Source organism: Phocoena phocoena, chromosome 14 (assembly GCF_963924675.1).
Source record: "Phocoena phocoena chromosome 14, mPhoPho1.1, whole genome shotgun sequence".
Lineage (NCBI taxonomy): Eukaryota > Metazoa > Chordata > Mammalia > Artiodactyla > Phocoenidae > Phocoena > Phocoena phocoena.
In genome coordinates, this window is record NC_089232.1 from 9,224,580 (window position 1) to 9,241,926 (window position 17,347).

Genomic DNA, 17,347 nt, shown 5'->3' on the forward strand with positions numbered 1-17,347 from the left:
AGTTTTGATCCTGTTATCACAGGATTTTTTTCATCCCTTTGCATTTCTGTCCTTCATTTCAAATTCGGAACACAGTGAATCTGATTGGCTCAGTCCCACTTACAGATTGATACTTCTTATCCTCTCTTACCCCAGTCTAATAATAACATCCAGAGGATGAAGTCACATGGTCCATATTATTGCCTTTCGAAGAGAGAAGGGATTTAAAACAAACAGACTTGGGCTATTTAGATGTGTGTGTGTGTGTGTGTGTGTGTGTGTGTGTGTGTGTGTGTTTAACTTACAGTGATAGCATAGGGAGGTCCCATGTTCACTTCATCCAGTTTCCCCCAGTACTTAAAGCTCACATAAGTATAGTACAATATCAAAACCAAAAATTAACATCGGTACAGTATGTGTGTCTAGTTCTATATGGTTTTTTGGTGTTTTTTTTTTGCGGTACGCGGGCCTCTCACTGTTGTGGCTTCTCCCATTGCGGAGCACAGGCTCCGGACGCACAGGCTTAGCGACCATGGCTCACGGGCCCAGCCGCTCAGTGGCATGTGGGATCTTCCCAGACCGGGGCACGAACCCGTGTCCCCTGCATCGGCAGGCGGACTCTCAACCACTGTGCCACCAGGGAAGCCCTCTATGTCATTTTATCCCAGTAACCATAATCAAGATATAGAACAAATTCCATCCCCACGAAGATACCCCCCTTGCTACTCCTTTATAGTCATATCCGTCCCCTTCCCCTCACCATTCCTGACCTGTAGCAACCACTAATCTCTCATCTCACAGAATTGTATAAATAGAATCCTGCAGTACGTGACCTTTTGAGATTGGGTTTTTTTCTACTCAGCATAATTCCCTTGGTGTCCATCCAAGATGGTGTGTGTTTCAGTAGTTCATTTCTTTTTACTGCTGAATATGAATGTCCCATGGAATGGATGTACCATAGTTTCTGTAACCATTCACCTGTTGAGGGGCATCTTGATTGTTTCCAATTTGGGCCTATTGCAAATGAAGCTGCTATGAGCATTTATAAGCAGGTTTTCGTATGAACATAAGTTTTCATTTCTCTAGAATAAATGCCCAGGAGTGGGGTTACTGGGTCATGTAGTAAGTTTTTATTTTTTAAAGAAACCATCAAACTGTTTTCCTAAGTAGTTGTACCATTTTATATTCCCAACAGTAATGTAGGAGAGATCCAGTTTCCAGCATTTGATACTATCTCTGTTTTTTTGTTTTAGCCATTCTCATAGGTGTGTTGTGATACCTTATTACGGTCTTTAAAAATTTGTTGAGGTTTGTAATACGGTCCATGATCTGGTGCTCTATCTTGGTATATTTTCTATAGGTGCTTGAAAAGGTATTATGTTGGGTGTTTTTTTATAAATGTTGATAAAATTCTGTCAGTTGATGGTTTTATTGAGTTCTTAACACTCTTGCTGATTTTGTGTCAAGTTGTTCTATTGGTTGTTGAGAGAGTGGTGAAATTTCCAACTATAATTGTGGAATTGTCTGTGTCCTTTTCCAGTTTTTGCTTCATGTATTTTGCAGTTCTGTTATCTGGTGCATGCCATTTAGGTTTCTTTTTGGTGGATTGACCCTTTTATTATTATGTAATGTCTCTCTGTACCTGGTAATTTTTTTTTTTTTTTTTTTGTACCTGGTAATTTTTTTTGCCCTGAAGTTTATCTCACATTCACATGTCACATCTGATGTCAATCTCTTGTTTTTTAATTGGTGTTTTTTTAAGACTTTTTACTTAATGTAATTGTAGATATGTTAGGACTTAAGTCAGCCATTTTTAGTTTTTGTTTCCGTTCTGTTTTTTGTTTTTGTGTTTCTTTTTCCTGCCTTCAGGTGATTTACTTGAACTTTTTTTTTTAGAATATTGTTTTGATTTATCTGTAGTATTTTTGAATGTATCTCCTTGATTGAATAGCTTTTTCAGTGGTTTCTCTAAATGTTGCATTACATATACACATAAGTTATTGCAATCTACTTGTATCCACATTTTACCAGTTTGAGTGAAGTGTAGAAGCCTATCCTCCCTTTTTGTCCCTTTACCTTCTCCCACTTCTAATACAATTGTATATATGTTGAGAACCATGTTAGACAATGTTCTAAAGTTTTGCTTCAAACATAATTTGCAAAACTCAAAAGAAGGAAGATCTATTGTATTTACATATTTTTATTCTTTCCATTTCTCTTTCTTCCTTCCTGATGTTCCAAGACTCCTAATTTTACCATTTCCTTTCTGTTTAGAGAACTTCCTTTAGCCGTCCTTTTCAAGAAGTTCAGCTGGCAACAAAAGTTTTTAATTTTCCTTCATCTGGCCATGTCTTATTAGTGAAGGATATTTTCTCTGCATATAAAATTCTGAGTTGACCATTCGTGTCTTTCAGCCCTTCAGAAATATTAAGCCACTTCCTTGCTTTCTGATGAGAAATCTGCTATCATTCAAATTGTCTTTTCACCTTATAGGTAAGGTGTTGTTTCCCTCTTTGTGCTTTCAGTATTTTTTTTTCTTTAATTCTCAGACTTGACTATGATGTGTCTTGGCATGAATTCCTTTGGGCTTATCTTGTTAGGTTTCAGTCAGCTTCTTGAATCTGTAGGCTTATGCCTTTTTGCCAAATTTGGAGAATTTTTAGCCATTATTTTTCAACCCCACCCTCTTTTTCCACTTCTCTAGATGCCGGTGAGATGAATGTTAGGTCTTTAACATTCCCACGGGGCCATGAGACGCTTCCATTTTTGCCCCCACTCTATCTTCCCTCTCTTCAGATTGTGTAATTTCTACTGTCTGTCTTTAAGTTCACTAATTCTTTCCCCTGTCCCCTCTATTCTGCTATTGAGCCCATCAAGTTTTTCACTTAGGTGATTATATTTTTCAGTTCTAAAATTTCTATTTTATTCTTTATATCTTCTATTTCTTTGCTAAGAATTTTTTTTCATTTGTCTCAGGTGTGTTTGCAATTGCTCACTGAAGCATTTTTATGATCACTGCTTTAAAATTCTTGTTAGACAGTTCTAGTATCTACGGCATCGCAATGCTTACCATGTGTTGATTGTCTTTTCTCATTTAAGCTGAGATTTTGCTTGTTCTTGGTATGTTTGTTATGTGATTTTTATTGAAATCTGATGTCTTGTGTATTATCTCTGAAGCTCTAGATCTTATTTAAATCATCTGTTTTAGCAGGCCTTGTTTGAGACTGCTCTGGTAGGATAAAGAGGGAGCTGCTTTGATACTGCTAGGTGAGATGGAAGTCTCGAATCCCCACTCAACTTTCATTGACACTGGGGTTGGGGTGGGAGGCAAGCTTCCCTTTACTGCTGTGTGGAGGTGAGAATTTCAGCTCCCCACTTAGCCTCTGCCGATGCTAATCCAGCTGGGGAGGGGGTACCTTGTTACTCTTCCTCACATGGCCTCAGTTTACACCTGCAGGGGTTATATGTCATTACTCCTGGGCAGTGGCGAATGTTCTGACTCTCCAGTAGGCCTTTGCTGATGCCACTCCAGTTGGAAAGGGAGTGTGACTTGTTACCTCGAGGTGGGGTGCTTGTCCAGCCCAACCATATAATCTACCATAACACAGTAGAGATAGAGGTTGGAGGCCTCATCCCATTCATTGGAACAAAAGTTTTGGTTCCCCACTTGGCCTTCTTTGACACCAACCCCTAAATATCTAGACAGTTGAAGAGACAATCACCTTATAAAAAGGCAGCATGCTGGACAACATATGCCTTCTGAAGAAGATTATTGGAAGAGATGGATGAAGAAGTTAATATATGATGAATATATGTAGAGCTAACATTAGAAATTATCCAGATGGAACAATAAGAAAACATAAAAAAAAGAACCAGATAGAAATATTAGTTATGGGAAATATATAGACTTTGGAAAAAATAGATAAAATTAGAACAAGATAATAATGGGATAAAAAGTAGGAGAAATATGGCTAAAAAATGTATTAATGGCTTGGAAGGCTACAACTAGGAACATTTCCAGGAAGCATTAAGTAAATATAGAGAGTAGAAGTAGAAATAGTACAACACAAGAGTCTTGGAGAGAAAAATGAAAATAAAACTAAGGAAATAATTTTTTAAAGAATGGAGAATTTTCAGGAAGGAAATAATTTTTAAAAGAATGGAGAATTTTCAGGAATTAAGAGAAAATAGGCCTCAGTTTGAAAGGGTTCACATGGAGTCCCAAAAGGAGCAATAAGGAAAACCCACATCTATACATATTATAGTCAAAGACAGAAAATCTTAAAGGCTTCCATGGAGAAAATGCAGATCCACCACAAGGTTTGAACCAAAATCAGACTGCTGTGACACATCTCAACATGACTCTTGGATTTGAGTCACTCATTAATGCTTTTTATGCATTCAAGGAAAAGAGCATAGAATTTTAACGTAAGGACATGATAAAAATGTTCTCAGGCATACAAGGCTTCAAAAGTACGCCACATAAAGACTCACATTGAAAGAAATATTTTAAAGTACTCAGAAACAGAGATATCAAGATGGTGGAGTAGGAAGACACAAAGCTCACCTCCCCCCATGAACACATAAAAAATACATCTACACGTGGAGCAATTCTCACTGAAAACAAACTGGAGACTGGCAGAAGAACTCACGCAACCAACACTGTAAGAAAGGTCCACATGGAGTTGGGTCGGAAGGAAAGAGAAGCAGTTGGGTTGGAACCTGTACCACTGGGAGGGGACACAGAAGAGGAGGAGGATTACATGGGCTTAGAGATCCTCCCTGGGGAGTGTGCGGTTCAAACTACACATTAGGTGCCCCTGGGGTCCAACACTGGGAGGACAAGTCCCCTGAGCTGGTTTGAAAGCCAGTGGAACTGACAGCAAGGCTGTAAGAAACCAAGACTGCACTCGTGAAGAGTGTGCACATGCTTGCTTACTCCCAAAACAAGGTGGCGGAAGCAGATTGAAACTGCCTGGGGCTCTGGCTGGTTCCCTGCAACTGCCCAAGCACATGCCCCAGTCTGAGCTGAGTGCCCATTACAGCCCTGCTTACTCCGCAGTACAGCTTCCTACTAGGGTGAAAGCTGCCAGGGGTGAGGACATTATGCAGCTGTGGGGGATGGAATTGGCTCAGACCTAACATGGCATCTGAACAAGGCAATGGCAGCCATTACTGGTGCTTGCAGAGGCAGCAGATCAAGAGTAGTCCAGAACTCTGACTGCTAGGACGACCCCAGCCTATGCCCTGACCCCTGCCAAGGGCCTGCTCCAGCCCCTCTCGCTCCAGCATTGCTTCTCTCTGGGGTAGAGGTGCCAGTGCCTCGGTGAGGGAGAGCACACACTTAGAGGGAACAGAGCCAGCTTGGACCTGACCCTCAGGGCTTCTGCTTCAGCAACTTGGGACCTGCCCCCACCAGTAGGGTGATGTTGGCCACTGAACAGAGGAGAAGCCCTGGCTCAGACTTGGCTCTGGCTCTAGCCCCTTCATCTCCAGCCCCACCTCTTACCAAGGTGATTGCTGCCAACACACCCTGAGGGAAGATGTGACTTCTGCTCACATCAGATCCAGCTCTCCCACCAAAGCAACTGGGCACATGCAAACTATATAGGGACACACCCACATAAGGACACCCTTTCAAGACTGTGATAGGTAACTGTTTTACCTAATTTCATAGAGACAGAGAAAGTTAAGCAAAGTAAGACAGGAATTTCGTTTCAAATGAAAAAAGAAAAAAAAAAACAAAGAACAACTAATGAAACAAATAATCTACCAGATAAGAGTTCAAAGCATTAGTAATAAGAATGCTAACTGAATTAGAGGAAAGAATAGATGAGCGCAGTGAAAATTTTAACAAGGAACGAGAAAATTTAAAAAAGAACCAGTCAGCACTGAAGAATACAATAACAAATGAAAAACGCCCTAGAAGGAATGGACATCAGACTAGGTGATGCAGAATGCCTAAATGATCTGGAAGATAGAATAATGGAAATCACCCAATCAGAAGAGCAAAAAGAAGAAACAATTTTTTTAAATGGCACTTTAAAAAAAGTATTTATTTAGTTGGTTGCACCGGGTCTTAGTTGCAGCTCGCCAGCTCCTTAGTTGCAGCTCACAGGCTCCTTAGTTGCAGCAGGTGCTCCTTAGTTGTGGCTTGCAGCCTCCTTGGTTGTGGCTTGCAGGCTCCTTAGTTGCAGCACATGGGTTCCTTAGTTGTGGCATGCAAACTCTTAGTTGCGGCATGCATGTGGGATCTAGTTCCCTGACCAGAAATCTGACCCGGGCCCCCTGCCTTGGGAGTGCGGAGTGTTATCCACTGCGCCACCAGGGAAGTCCCAAGAAAAAAAATTTTTAATGAGAACAGTTTAAGGAATCTCTGGGACAATATTAAGGGTACTGGCATTCGCATTATAGGTATCCCAGAAGGAGAAGAGAGACAAAGGGGTCAAAAATGTATTTGATGAAATTATGACTGAAAACTTCCTGAACTTAAAGAAGGAAACAGATGTCCAGATACAGGAAGCACAGAGGGTCCCAAACAAGATGAACCCAAACAGACCCATACCAAGACATATCATAATTAAAATGTCAAAAGTGAAAGAATTCTAAAAGCAGCAAGGGAAAAAGAGTCATAAACAAGGGAACCTCCAGAAGACTATCAACTGATCTTTTTGAAACTTCATGTAAAAAGGGAGTGGCATGATATATTTAAAGCACTGAAAGGGAAAAACCTGATCGTAGGATATTCTGCCCAGCAAGATTAACACTTAGAATTGAAGGAAAGATTAAAAACAAGCAAAACCAAAAAGCTTCTCAGACAAGCAAAAGCAAAGAGTTCATCAATACTAAACCAACCCTAAAAGAAATATTAAAGGGTCTTTTCTATGTGTAAAAGAAAAGGCTACAAGAAGAAGTTATCTATCAGAAAGGAGAAATCCCACTAATAAAGGCAAATATATAGTAAAGGCTGTGAATCAACCACTTAAGTAAGCTACTATGAAGACTAAGAAGTAAAAGTAACTATAACTACAGTAAACAATTAAGGAATAGACACGAAGATGTAAAATAGAGCTCCAAAAACACAAGACGTGTGAGGAAAACACAAAATGTAGATCTTCTAGTAAGTATTTGAACTTTAACTACCAGTTTCAAACAAGTAGGTATAGGTCAACATGTATGAACCTCATGGTAATCACAAATCAAAAACCTACGATAGATTCTCGAAAACTAGAGAGAAAGGAGCACAAGCATACCACTAAAGAAAGTCATCAAATCACAGGGGAAGAAAAGAAGAAAAAGAACAGAAGAACTACAAAAACAACCAGAAAACAACAAAATGGCAGTAAGTTCATACCTATCAATAATCACTTAAAGTGTCAGTGGACCAAATGCTCCAATCAAAAGGTGTAGGGTGGATGATTGGAATAAGAAAAAAAAAAGCCATCTATGTGCTGCTTACAGGAGACACTTTAGAGCTTAAGACAGAGACTGAAAATGAGGGGAATGGCAAAATATATTTCATGCAAATGGAAATGACAAGAAAGGGTAGCAATACTGAGATCAGACAAAGTAGACTTTTTAAAAAGTTTATAGCAAAAGACAAAGAAGAACATTATATAATGATAAAAGGATCAATACAAGAAGAAGATATAACACTCATTAAAACATATGCACCTGATGACACAAACAGATGGAGAGATATACCATGTTCTTAGATTGGGAGAATCAATATGGTGAAAATGACTATACTACCCAAAGCAATCTACAGATTCAATGCAATCCCTATCAAATTACCAGTGGCATTTTTCACAGAATTAGAACAAAAATTTTTACAATTTGTGTGGAAACACAAAAGACCCCGAATAGCCAAAGCAAACTTGAGAAAGAAAAATGGAGCTGGAGGAATCAGGCTCTCTGACTTCAGACTATACTGCAAAGCTACAGTAATCAAGACAGTATAGTACTGGCACAAGAACAGAAATAGAGATCAGTGGAACAGGATAGAAAGCCCAGAGATAAACCCACACACCTATGGTCACCTAATCTATGACAAAGGCAAGAATATACAATGGAGAAAAGACAGCCTCTTCAATAAGTGGTGCTGGGAAAACTGGACAGCTACATGTAAAAGAATGAAATTAGAACACTCCCTAACACCATACACAAAAATAAACTAAAAATGAATTAAGACCTAAATGTAAGGCTGGACACTATAAAACTCTTAGAGGAAAACCTGGGTAGAACACTATCTGACATAAATTGCAGCAAGATCTTTTTTTTTTTTTTCTTGCGGTACGCGGGCCTCTCACTGTTGTGGCCTCTCCCGTTGCGGAGCACAGGCTCCGGACGTGCAGGCTCAGCGGCCATGGCTTATGGGCCCAGCCACTCCACAGTATGTAGGATCTTCCCGGACCGGGGTACGAACCCATGTCCCCCTGCATCGGCAGGCGGACTCTCAACCACTGCGCCACCAGGGAAGCCTGCAAGATCTTTTTTGACCCACCTCCTAGAGTAATGAAAATAAAAACAAAAATAAACAGATGGGACCTAATGAAACTTAAAAGCTTTTGCACAGCAAAGGAAACCATAAACAAGACGAAAAGACAACCCTTAGAATGGCAGACGATATTTGCAAATGAAGCAACTGACAAGAGGTTGATTTCCAGAATATACAAACAGCTCAATATCAGAAAAACAAACAACCCAATCAAAAAATGGGTGGAACGGTTTGCAAGGCAGAAATAGAGACACAGATGTAGAGAACAAACATATGGACACCGTGGGGGGAAAGTGGCAGGGGTGGTGGTGGTGGGATGAACTGGGAGATTGGGATTGACATGTATACACTAATATGTATAAAACAGATAACTAATAAGAAAAAAATGCGAGTAAAAAGTTTTGCTAAGAATAAGTCCAATGAGAACGAATAGTCCACAGTCTTTTTTATTTAAATTGCATCTAAATATTTAACGTGGTTGGAAAAACTACTTTTCTAAATTCTTTTGTGACTTTTAATAAAAGTTTCCCTCAACTGACGTCCACCCTAAAAAAAAAAAAAAAAAAAAATGGGTGGAAGATCTAAATTTGTCTTTAGATCATTGTCTAAAGACATTTCTCCAAAGAAGAGATACAGATGGCCAACAAACACATGAAAAGATGCTCAACATCACTAATTATTAGAGAAATGCAAATCAAAACTACAGTGAGGTATCACCTCACACCAGTCAGAATGGCCATCATCAGAAAATCTACAAACAATAAATGCTGGAGAGGGTGTGGAAAAGGGAACACTCTTGCACTGCTGGTGGGAATGTGAATTGGTACAGCCACTATGGAGAGCAGTATGGAGGTTCCTTAAAACACTAAAAATAGAACTACCATACGACCCAGCAATCCCACTCCTGGGCATATACCTGGAGAAAAGCATAATTCCAAAAAATATATGCACCCCAATGTTCATTGCAGCACTAACAATAGCCAGGGCGTGGAAGCAACCTAAATGTCCATCAACAGAGGAATGGATAAAGAAGATGTGGTACACATATACAATGGAATATTACTCAGCCATAAAAAGGAACGAAATGGTGCCATTTGCAGAGATGTGGATGGACCTAGAGACTGTCATACAGAGTGAAGCAAGTCAGAAAGAGAAAAACAAATACTGTATAATATTGTTTATATGTGGAATCTAGAAAACCAGTGAGTCAATGAAGAAATCAAAGAGGAAATCAGACAGTACCTCAAGGCAAATGAAAATAAAAACACAGCTTTCCAGGACTTCCCTGGTGGAGCAGTGGTTAAGAATCCAACTGCCAATGTAAGGGACACAGGTTTGAGCCCTGGTCCAGGAAGATCCTGCAGAGCAACTAAGCCTGTGTGCCACAACTACTGAGCCTGCCTGCCACAACTGCTGAAGCCTGCGTACCTAGAGCCCATGCTCTGCAACAAGAGAAGCCACCACAATGAGAAGCCCATGCACCGCAATGAAGAGTAGCCCCCGCTCACCACAACTAGCGAAAGCCCGTGCGCAGCAACAAAGACCCAACACAGCCAAAAATAAATTAAAAAATAAACAAATAATTTAAAAAACAAAAATCCCCACAACTTTCCAAAATCTATGGGACACAGCAAAAGCAGTTCAAAGAGGGAAGTTTATAGCAATACAGGCTTACCCAAGAAACAAATATCTCAAATCACCTAACCTACCATCTAGAGGAATTAGAAGAGGAACAAACAAAGCCCAAAGTCAGCAGAAGGAAGGAAATAATAAAGATCAGAGAGGAAATAAGTAAGATAGAAACAAACAATAGAAAAGATGAATGAAACCAAGAGCTGGTTTTTTGAAAAGTAAACCAAAATTTATAAACCTTTAGCCAGGCTCATCAAGTACAAAAGAAAGAGGATTCACATAAGATAAGAAGTGAAAGATGGGCTTCCCTGGTGGCGCAGTGGTTGAGTGTCTGCCTGCCGATGCAGGGGACACGGGTTCGTGCCCCAGTCTGGGAAGATCCCACATGCCGCAGAGCGGCTAGGCCCGTGAGCCATGGCCGTTGAGCCTGTGCGTCCGGAGCCTGTGCTCCGCAACGGGAGAGGCCACAACAGTGAGAGGCCCACGTACCGAAAAAAAAAAAAAAAAAAAAAAAAAAAAGAAGTGAAAGAGAAGTTATAAAGATACAAAAAATCAAAATACTACAAACAGCTACATGCCAACAAATTGGACAACCTAGAAGAAATAGATAAATCTCTACAAACATAAATCTTCCAAGATTGAATCAGAAAGAAATAGACAAACTGAACAGACTGATCACTAATAGTGAAATTGAATTTGTAATTAAAAAAAAAAATCCCAGCAAATGAAAGTCCAAGAATGGATAGCTTCACAGGGGAATTCTACCAGACATATAAAGAAGAGCGAATACCTATCCTTCTCAAACTATACCAAAAAATTGAAGAGGAGGGGACACTCCCAAATTCATTTTACGAGGCCACAATTATCCTGATACCAAAACCAGACAAGGACAGTGCCCCAGAGAAAAAAAAAACTACAGGCCAATATCTTTGATGAATATAATTCTGAGATGCAAAAATCCTCAACAAAATATTAGCAAATTGAATTCAAAAATGTATAAAAAGAAACACTATGGTCAAGTGGGATTTATTCCATGGATGCAAGGATGGTTCATTATTCACATTATCAATCAGTGTAATACACCACATCAACAAAAGGAAGGATACAGATCGCATGATCGTCTCAATAGATGCAGAAGAAGCATTTGACAAAATTCAACATCCATTCGTGATAAAAACGCTCATCAGGGTTGATATAGAGGGAACATATCTCAACATAATAAAGGTAGTTTATGACACACAAGTAACATCATACTTAATGGTTAATAGCTGAAAGCTTTCCTCTAAAATCAGATATAAAGCAAGAGATAAAAGGAAATGTAAAGCACGCTGAAGCACATGTCCTGTTCTGGGAAGATGTTAAGATGACGATGAGGGTATATGAATATAAGAATGGATATTAAGGCAATTAACCACCCTAAGAACAAAAATAGTATGTAATCTTTTTAAACCAATAAACGAAAACTTGCTAGGGAGTTCGCTGGCGGTCTGGTGGTTAGGATTTGGCACTTTCACTGCTGTGGCCCAGGTTCAATCCCTGGTTGGGGAACTGAGATCCCGCAAGCCGCACAGCACAACCAACAAGAAAAAAAAAACTTTTTTTGGCTAAATCTATTGGAAGGTAAGAAAGAAGAAAAAAAGAGAGAGAGAAATACCCTAAGCAGAAAATACAGAGTAAGTCCTATTACAGTAATTATAGTAAATACAAATGAATTAAATTTACCAATTAGAGTCCAAGGTAACTCGCATCTGATAGGGGCTGTTTTGTCTCAGTCTTTGTGATCCAGAACCCTGAGCCCCAAGAACCATGGGGGCAAAATGTCAGGTAAATAACAGCTGGTAGGGTCCTTGGAGATGATATGCCTTGTCATGTTTTCCACACATCTGGCTCACTGAATTATTTTGGGATTTAAGATATGACCAAATCCCACTCTCATAGCTTCTGATTCAGATCTGGGGTTGTGCCATAGAATTTGCATTTTATTTTATTATTTTTTTTTAGTTATTTTCATTTATTTATTTATTTTATTTGGCTGCATCAGGTCTTAGTTGCAGCATGCAGGATCTTCGTTGCAGCATCTGGGATCTTTCGTTGTGGTGTGTGGGCCCTTTGTTGTGGCATGCGGGCTTCTCTAGTTGTGGCACGCAGGCTCCAGAGCACACGGGCTCAGTAGTTGTGGCGCGGGAGCTTAGTTGCCCCACAGCATGTGGGATCTTAGTTCCCTGACCAGGGATCGAACCCGTGTCCCCTGCATTGGAAGGCAGATTCTTAACCACTGGACCACCAGGGAAATCCCAAATTTGCATTTTAATAAGTGCCTTAGGTGAGCTTTGGGGATCTCTGGCATCTGGTACCCTTCCTCAATTTCCAGAGGAGGGATCTGAGTCTTGGAGAGAGGAAGAGAATTTTCCAGGGCCACACAGCTCATGGTGGAGGGCTGGGAAAGACCAAAATGTCTTCCAAAAGGGCCCATTCTGTTTCACTGACCCTGGCCTAACAGCAGGTGGCAGAGCTGGTTCTGAGCAGTACTTGCTACTGCTTCTCTAGACTGTGGCCTCATTCTGGGAATGCTTGTTGTCTCATGGGCTGGGAAGCTGGATACCAGGGGGCAGACACAAAAGTCTTCTACCTCCTATGGAGCCCACTCTAGACACAGGAAGCCCTAAAACAATTTTCTGGTACCAGAGTGTCTCTGACATGCAGCGATTCCACATGACACTTTCTAAAATGTAAACTTTTAATTTAAATACAATGTACATGCAGAATAGTGCACAAGTAGGAAGCGTACAGTAATGATGAATTTTCCCAACACATGAACACTACCACACTGTCCCCCTCCTACTCCAGAGTAATTTCTTTCATGACTTCCACCACTTATAGATTGGTTTTCCCTGTTTTTAAACTTTATAATGATGGAATCATGTATGTACCTTTTTGTGTGTCTGGCTTTTTTCAACATTATGTGAGGTTCATCCATGTTGCATATATCAACAGATCATTCTTAATGTTGTATAGTATTTCATTGTATGAATATATCACCATATGATAGTTCCTAGTTTGGGATTATTGTAAATAATGCAACTATCTTCATTCCTTTTGATGAATACATGTACTCATTTCTTTTGGTGGAATGGAATTGCTGGGTCATAGGGTATACTTATGTCCAGCTTTAGAAGGTACCACAAAACCAATTTTTGAAGAGATTGTAGCACACAGCACTTTTTAAAGGAAAATTTTCGATGGCAAGGACTCTGTCTCCATGAGGATAAGAACTGGACTGGAATTCGTCCTCTCTCTGAGGAGGGAGCTACTGTGCAAGCCATCAGCAGGCAGTAGGACAGGTTCTTTTCCTGTTTAGGTTGCAAGAACTGCATATGTGCACGAGTGAATCAACACAACTTTCTTTCAAATCTTATGCCACTCTGAATGATCAGATGTGTCTTCTTTCAAAGAGTTTATTAATAGAGTTAACACCTTTGCAAGAAGAGATGGCGTACTCAAAGAGCACATCAGAATTAATGAAGAGACCATTTAGTCAGGGTAAGTGAAAAAACAAGGAATGGTGAAGCACCCAGGGACTCAGCAGTGGAAAAATGTTACCACCCATTGACCCAAAGGAGCACTGTTACTGCAGCCCCGTAGAAGGGCCACCTGACTTTGACTGGAAGAGGAATACAAGAGGTAGTGAGGTAGGTGTGTTACTGAGTCCAAGCTCTACTGCTTGTCACACAACAGGCCAATAAATCAAGAGATGAGGTGTTGGGACAAGGAATAGTGACTTTATTTGGAAAGCCAGCAGACCAAGAAGGTGGCGGACTGGTGTCCCAAAGAATCATCTTAACTGAGTTAGAAGTCAAGTTTCTTTTTTTTTTTTTTTAAATCAGATTGAGTATTTATTTATTTATGGCTGCGTTGGGTCTTCGTTGTTGTGGGCGGGCTTTCTCTAGTTTCAGAGAGCGGGGGCTACTCTTCGTTGTGGTGCACGGGCTTCTCATTGCAGTGGCTTCTCGTTGTAGAGCATGGGCTCTAGGTGCACAGGCTTCGGTAGTTGTGGCTCGCAGGCTCTAGGGCGCAGGCTCAGTAGTTGTGGTGCACAGGCTTAGTTGGTCCACGGCATGTGGGATCTTCCCAGACCAGGGCTTGAACCTGTGTCCCCTGCATTGGCAGGTGAATTCTTAACCACTGTGCCCCCAGGGAAGTCCCTCAAGCTTCTTTTATGCTAAGTGGGGAACAGGTGTGGCTGGTTGTTGCCCTGGGAGTGTTGTGATAATCCTTTGTTCTTACAGCTGTCCACCTAAGTCTGGTCACAATGTTCCTGTAAACCTCCAATAAGACAAATGTTATTCTCTATTCTGCAACTTTTTATCTCTATATGAATGAAAAGTGTCATACCTTTAAAGGTCAAGCCTGGGAGACAGCCTTGAGAAAGGGGTATGATGTATATTTCAGGCTTTAGTCAACAGTCTTTTATTATTTGAGACAAAGATGTAGAGCCAGCATGACTAGTACAGGCAACAGAGCACAAAGGTTAGAGCTAAAGGAATAGATCCAATGTGGAGTCACGTTTGTTCTCTGTTACAGGTGGGTATTAGGAACAAATACTCCAGTCTCCTCTCCTGCCTCTCATCTCCTGCTGGTGCTTTCCATGGGCTAAACCCAGGTGGAAGCTAGAAGGCAAAGCAGAAGTCCATATAGGTCAGCATCCTAGAATAGTGTTCTAGGACACAAAGCAGGGCAGAGAGGGAGAAGGATGAATCTGGAGGGGCAAACAGAATAAGCAACATTATATATATATATATATATTTTAAAGGATCCCCGGGGGGTCCCCTTCTTTTCTTTAATAAATTTATTTATTTAATTTATTTATTTTTGTCTGTGTTGAGTCCTCGTTTGCTGCATGCAGGCTTTCTGTAGTTGCAGCAAGTGAGGGCTACTCTTAGTTGTGGTGTGCAGGCTTCTTATTGCGGTGGCTTCTCTTGTTGCAGAGCACGGGCTCTAGGCACGCGGGCTTCAGTAGCTGCAGCACACGGGCTCAGTTGCGGCGTGTGGGCCCTAGAGTGCACGGGCTTAAGTAGTTGTGGCGCGTGGGCTCAGTAGTTACGGGGCACGGGCTTAGTTGCTCCGCAGCATGTGGGATCTTCCCAGACCGGGAATCGAACCCATGTCCCCTGCACTGGCAGGTGGATTTTTAATCACTGCACCACTAGGGAAGTCCCTTCCTGTTTAAGGCTGAATAATATCTCATTGTATGTATATACCACATTTTGCTTATCCACTCATCAGTTAAGGGACACCTGGGTTGCTTCCACATTTTTAGCTGTTTAATAATGCTTCTGTGAACAAGGGTATACAAATATTTCTTCAAGACCCTGCTTTCAGTTCTTTTGGGTATATACTCAAAAGTGGAAGTGCTGAATCATATGGTATTTCTATTTTTAAATTTTTGAAGAACCACCGTATTGTTTTCCCCAGTGGCTATGCCATTTTACACTCCCACAAGCAGTGCATAAGCTTTCCAATTTCTCCACATCCTCTCTAACCAACACTTGCTGTTTTCTGGGGTTTTTTTTGTTTGTTTGCTTTTTAATAGTAGCCATCCTAATGGGTGTAAGCTGGTATTTCATTGTAGTTTTGCTTTGCATTTCTCTAATGATAGTTGAGCATCCTATCCTGTGCTTATTGTCCATTTATGTATTTTATTTGGAGAAATTTCTGTTCAAGTTCTTTGCCTATTTTTTCTGTTGAGTTTTGGAAGTTGTCTATATATTCTGGATATTAATCCCTTATCAGATGCATGATTTGCAAATATTTTCTCCCATTCTGTGGGTTGCCTTTTTACTCTGTGGTTAATGTCTTTTGATGCAAAATTTTTAGTTTTTTTAATTTTCATGAAGTCCAGTTTGTCTATTTTTTTCTTGTATTACTTATGCCTTTGGTATAATAACCAAGAAATCATTGCTGAATCCAGTGTTGTGGAGCTTTTGTCCTGTGTTTTCTCTAAGAGTTTTATTGTTTTAGTTCTTACATTTAGCTGTTGATCCATTTTGAATTTAACTTTTCTATATGGTGTTAGGTAAGGTCTAACTTCTTTTATGTGTGGATATTCAGTTTTCCCAGCACATTTTGTTGAAAAGACTATCTTTTCCCTATTGAATAGTCTTGGCACCTTTGTCAAAAATCATTTGACCATATATGTGAGGGTTTACCTCTGGGCTGTTTATTATATTCCATAGGTCTCTATGTCTGCCTTTATGCCAGTTCCACACTGTGTTGATTGTTGTAGCTTTGTAGTAAGTTTTGACATGAGGACTGTGAGCCCTCCAGTTTTGTTCTTTTTCAAGATTGTTTTGGCTATTGAGGGTCCCTTGAGATTCCATGTGAATTTTAGGATGTGTTTTACTATTTCTGCAAAAATCATCATTGGGGTTTTGATAAGGATTGCACTGAATCTGTAGATTGCTTTGGGTAATATTGACATTTTAACAATACGTCTTCCAATCCCTGAACATGGGATGTGTTTCCACTTACTTAGGTCTTCTTTAATTTCTTTCAGCAGTGTCCTGTTATTTTCATTGTGTAAGTCTTCACCTCCTTGTATTTTGAAAAAGTGGGAAGGATTGGCATTAGTTCTCCTTGAAATGTTTGGTAGAATTCACCAGTGAAGACATCATGTTTTCCATTTTTCTTTGTTGGGAGATTTTTGTTTACTGATTCAATCTCCATACTAGCTATAGATCTATTCAGATTTTCTATTTCTTCGTGATTTAGTCTTGGTGTTGGTTTTGTGTTTCTAGGTATTTCCCCATTTCATCCAGATTATCTAATATTTCGGTGTGAAGTTGTTTATAACACTCTCTTATAAGTCTTTTTATTTCTGTAATGCCCCCACTTTCATTTCTGATTTTTAGTAATTTGTCTTCTTTTTTTCTTGGTCCATCTAGCTAGAGATTTGTCATTTTTTTAATCTTTTTGAAGAACCATCTTTTGGTTTTATTGATTTTCTTTTGTTTTTCTATTCTCTGTTTTGTGTATCTCTGCTCTAATCTTTATCATTTCCTTCTGCTAACTTTGGGTTTAGTTCTTCTTTTTCTAGTTCCTTAAGTTGTCGATTTAAGATCTTGCAGGGGGTTTTGTTTTTTGTGTGTGGGGAGGTTAAATTGAAGTATAGTTGATTTACAGTATTGTGTTAGTTCAGGTGTACAGCAAAGTGATTCATTTATATATTTTTTTTCAGATTAT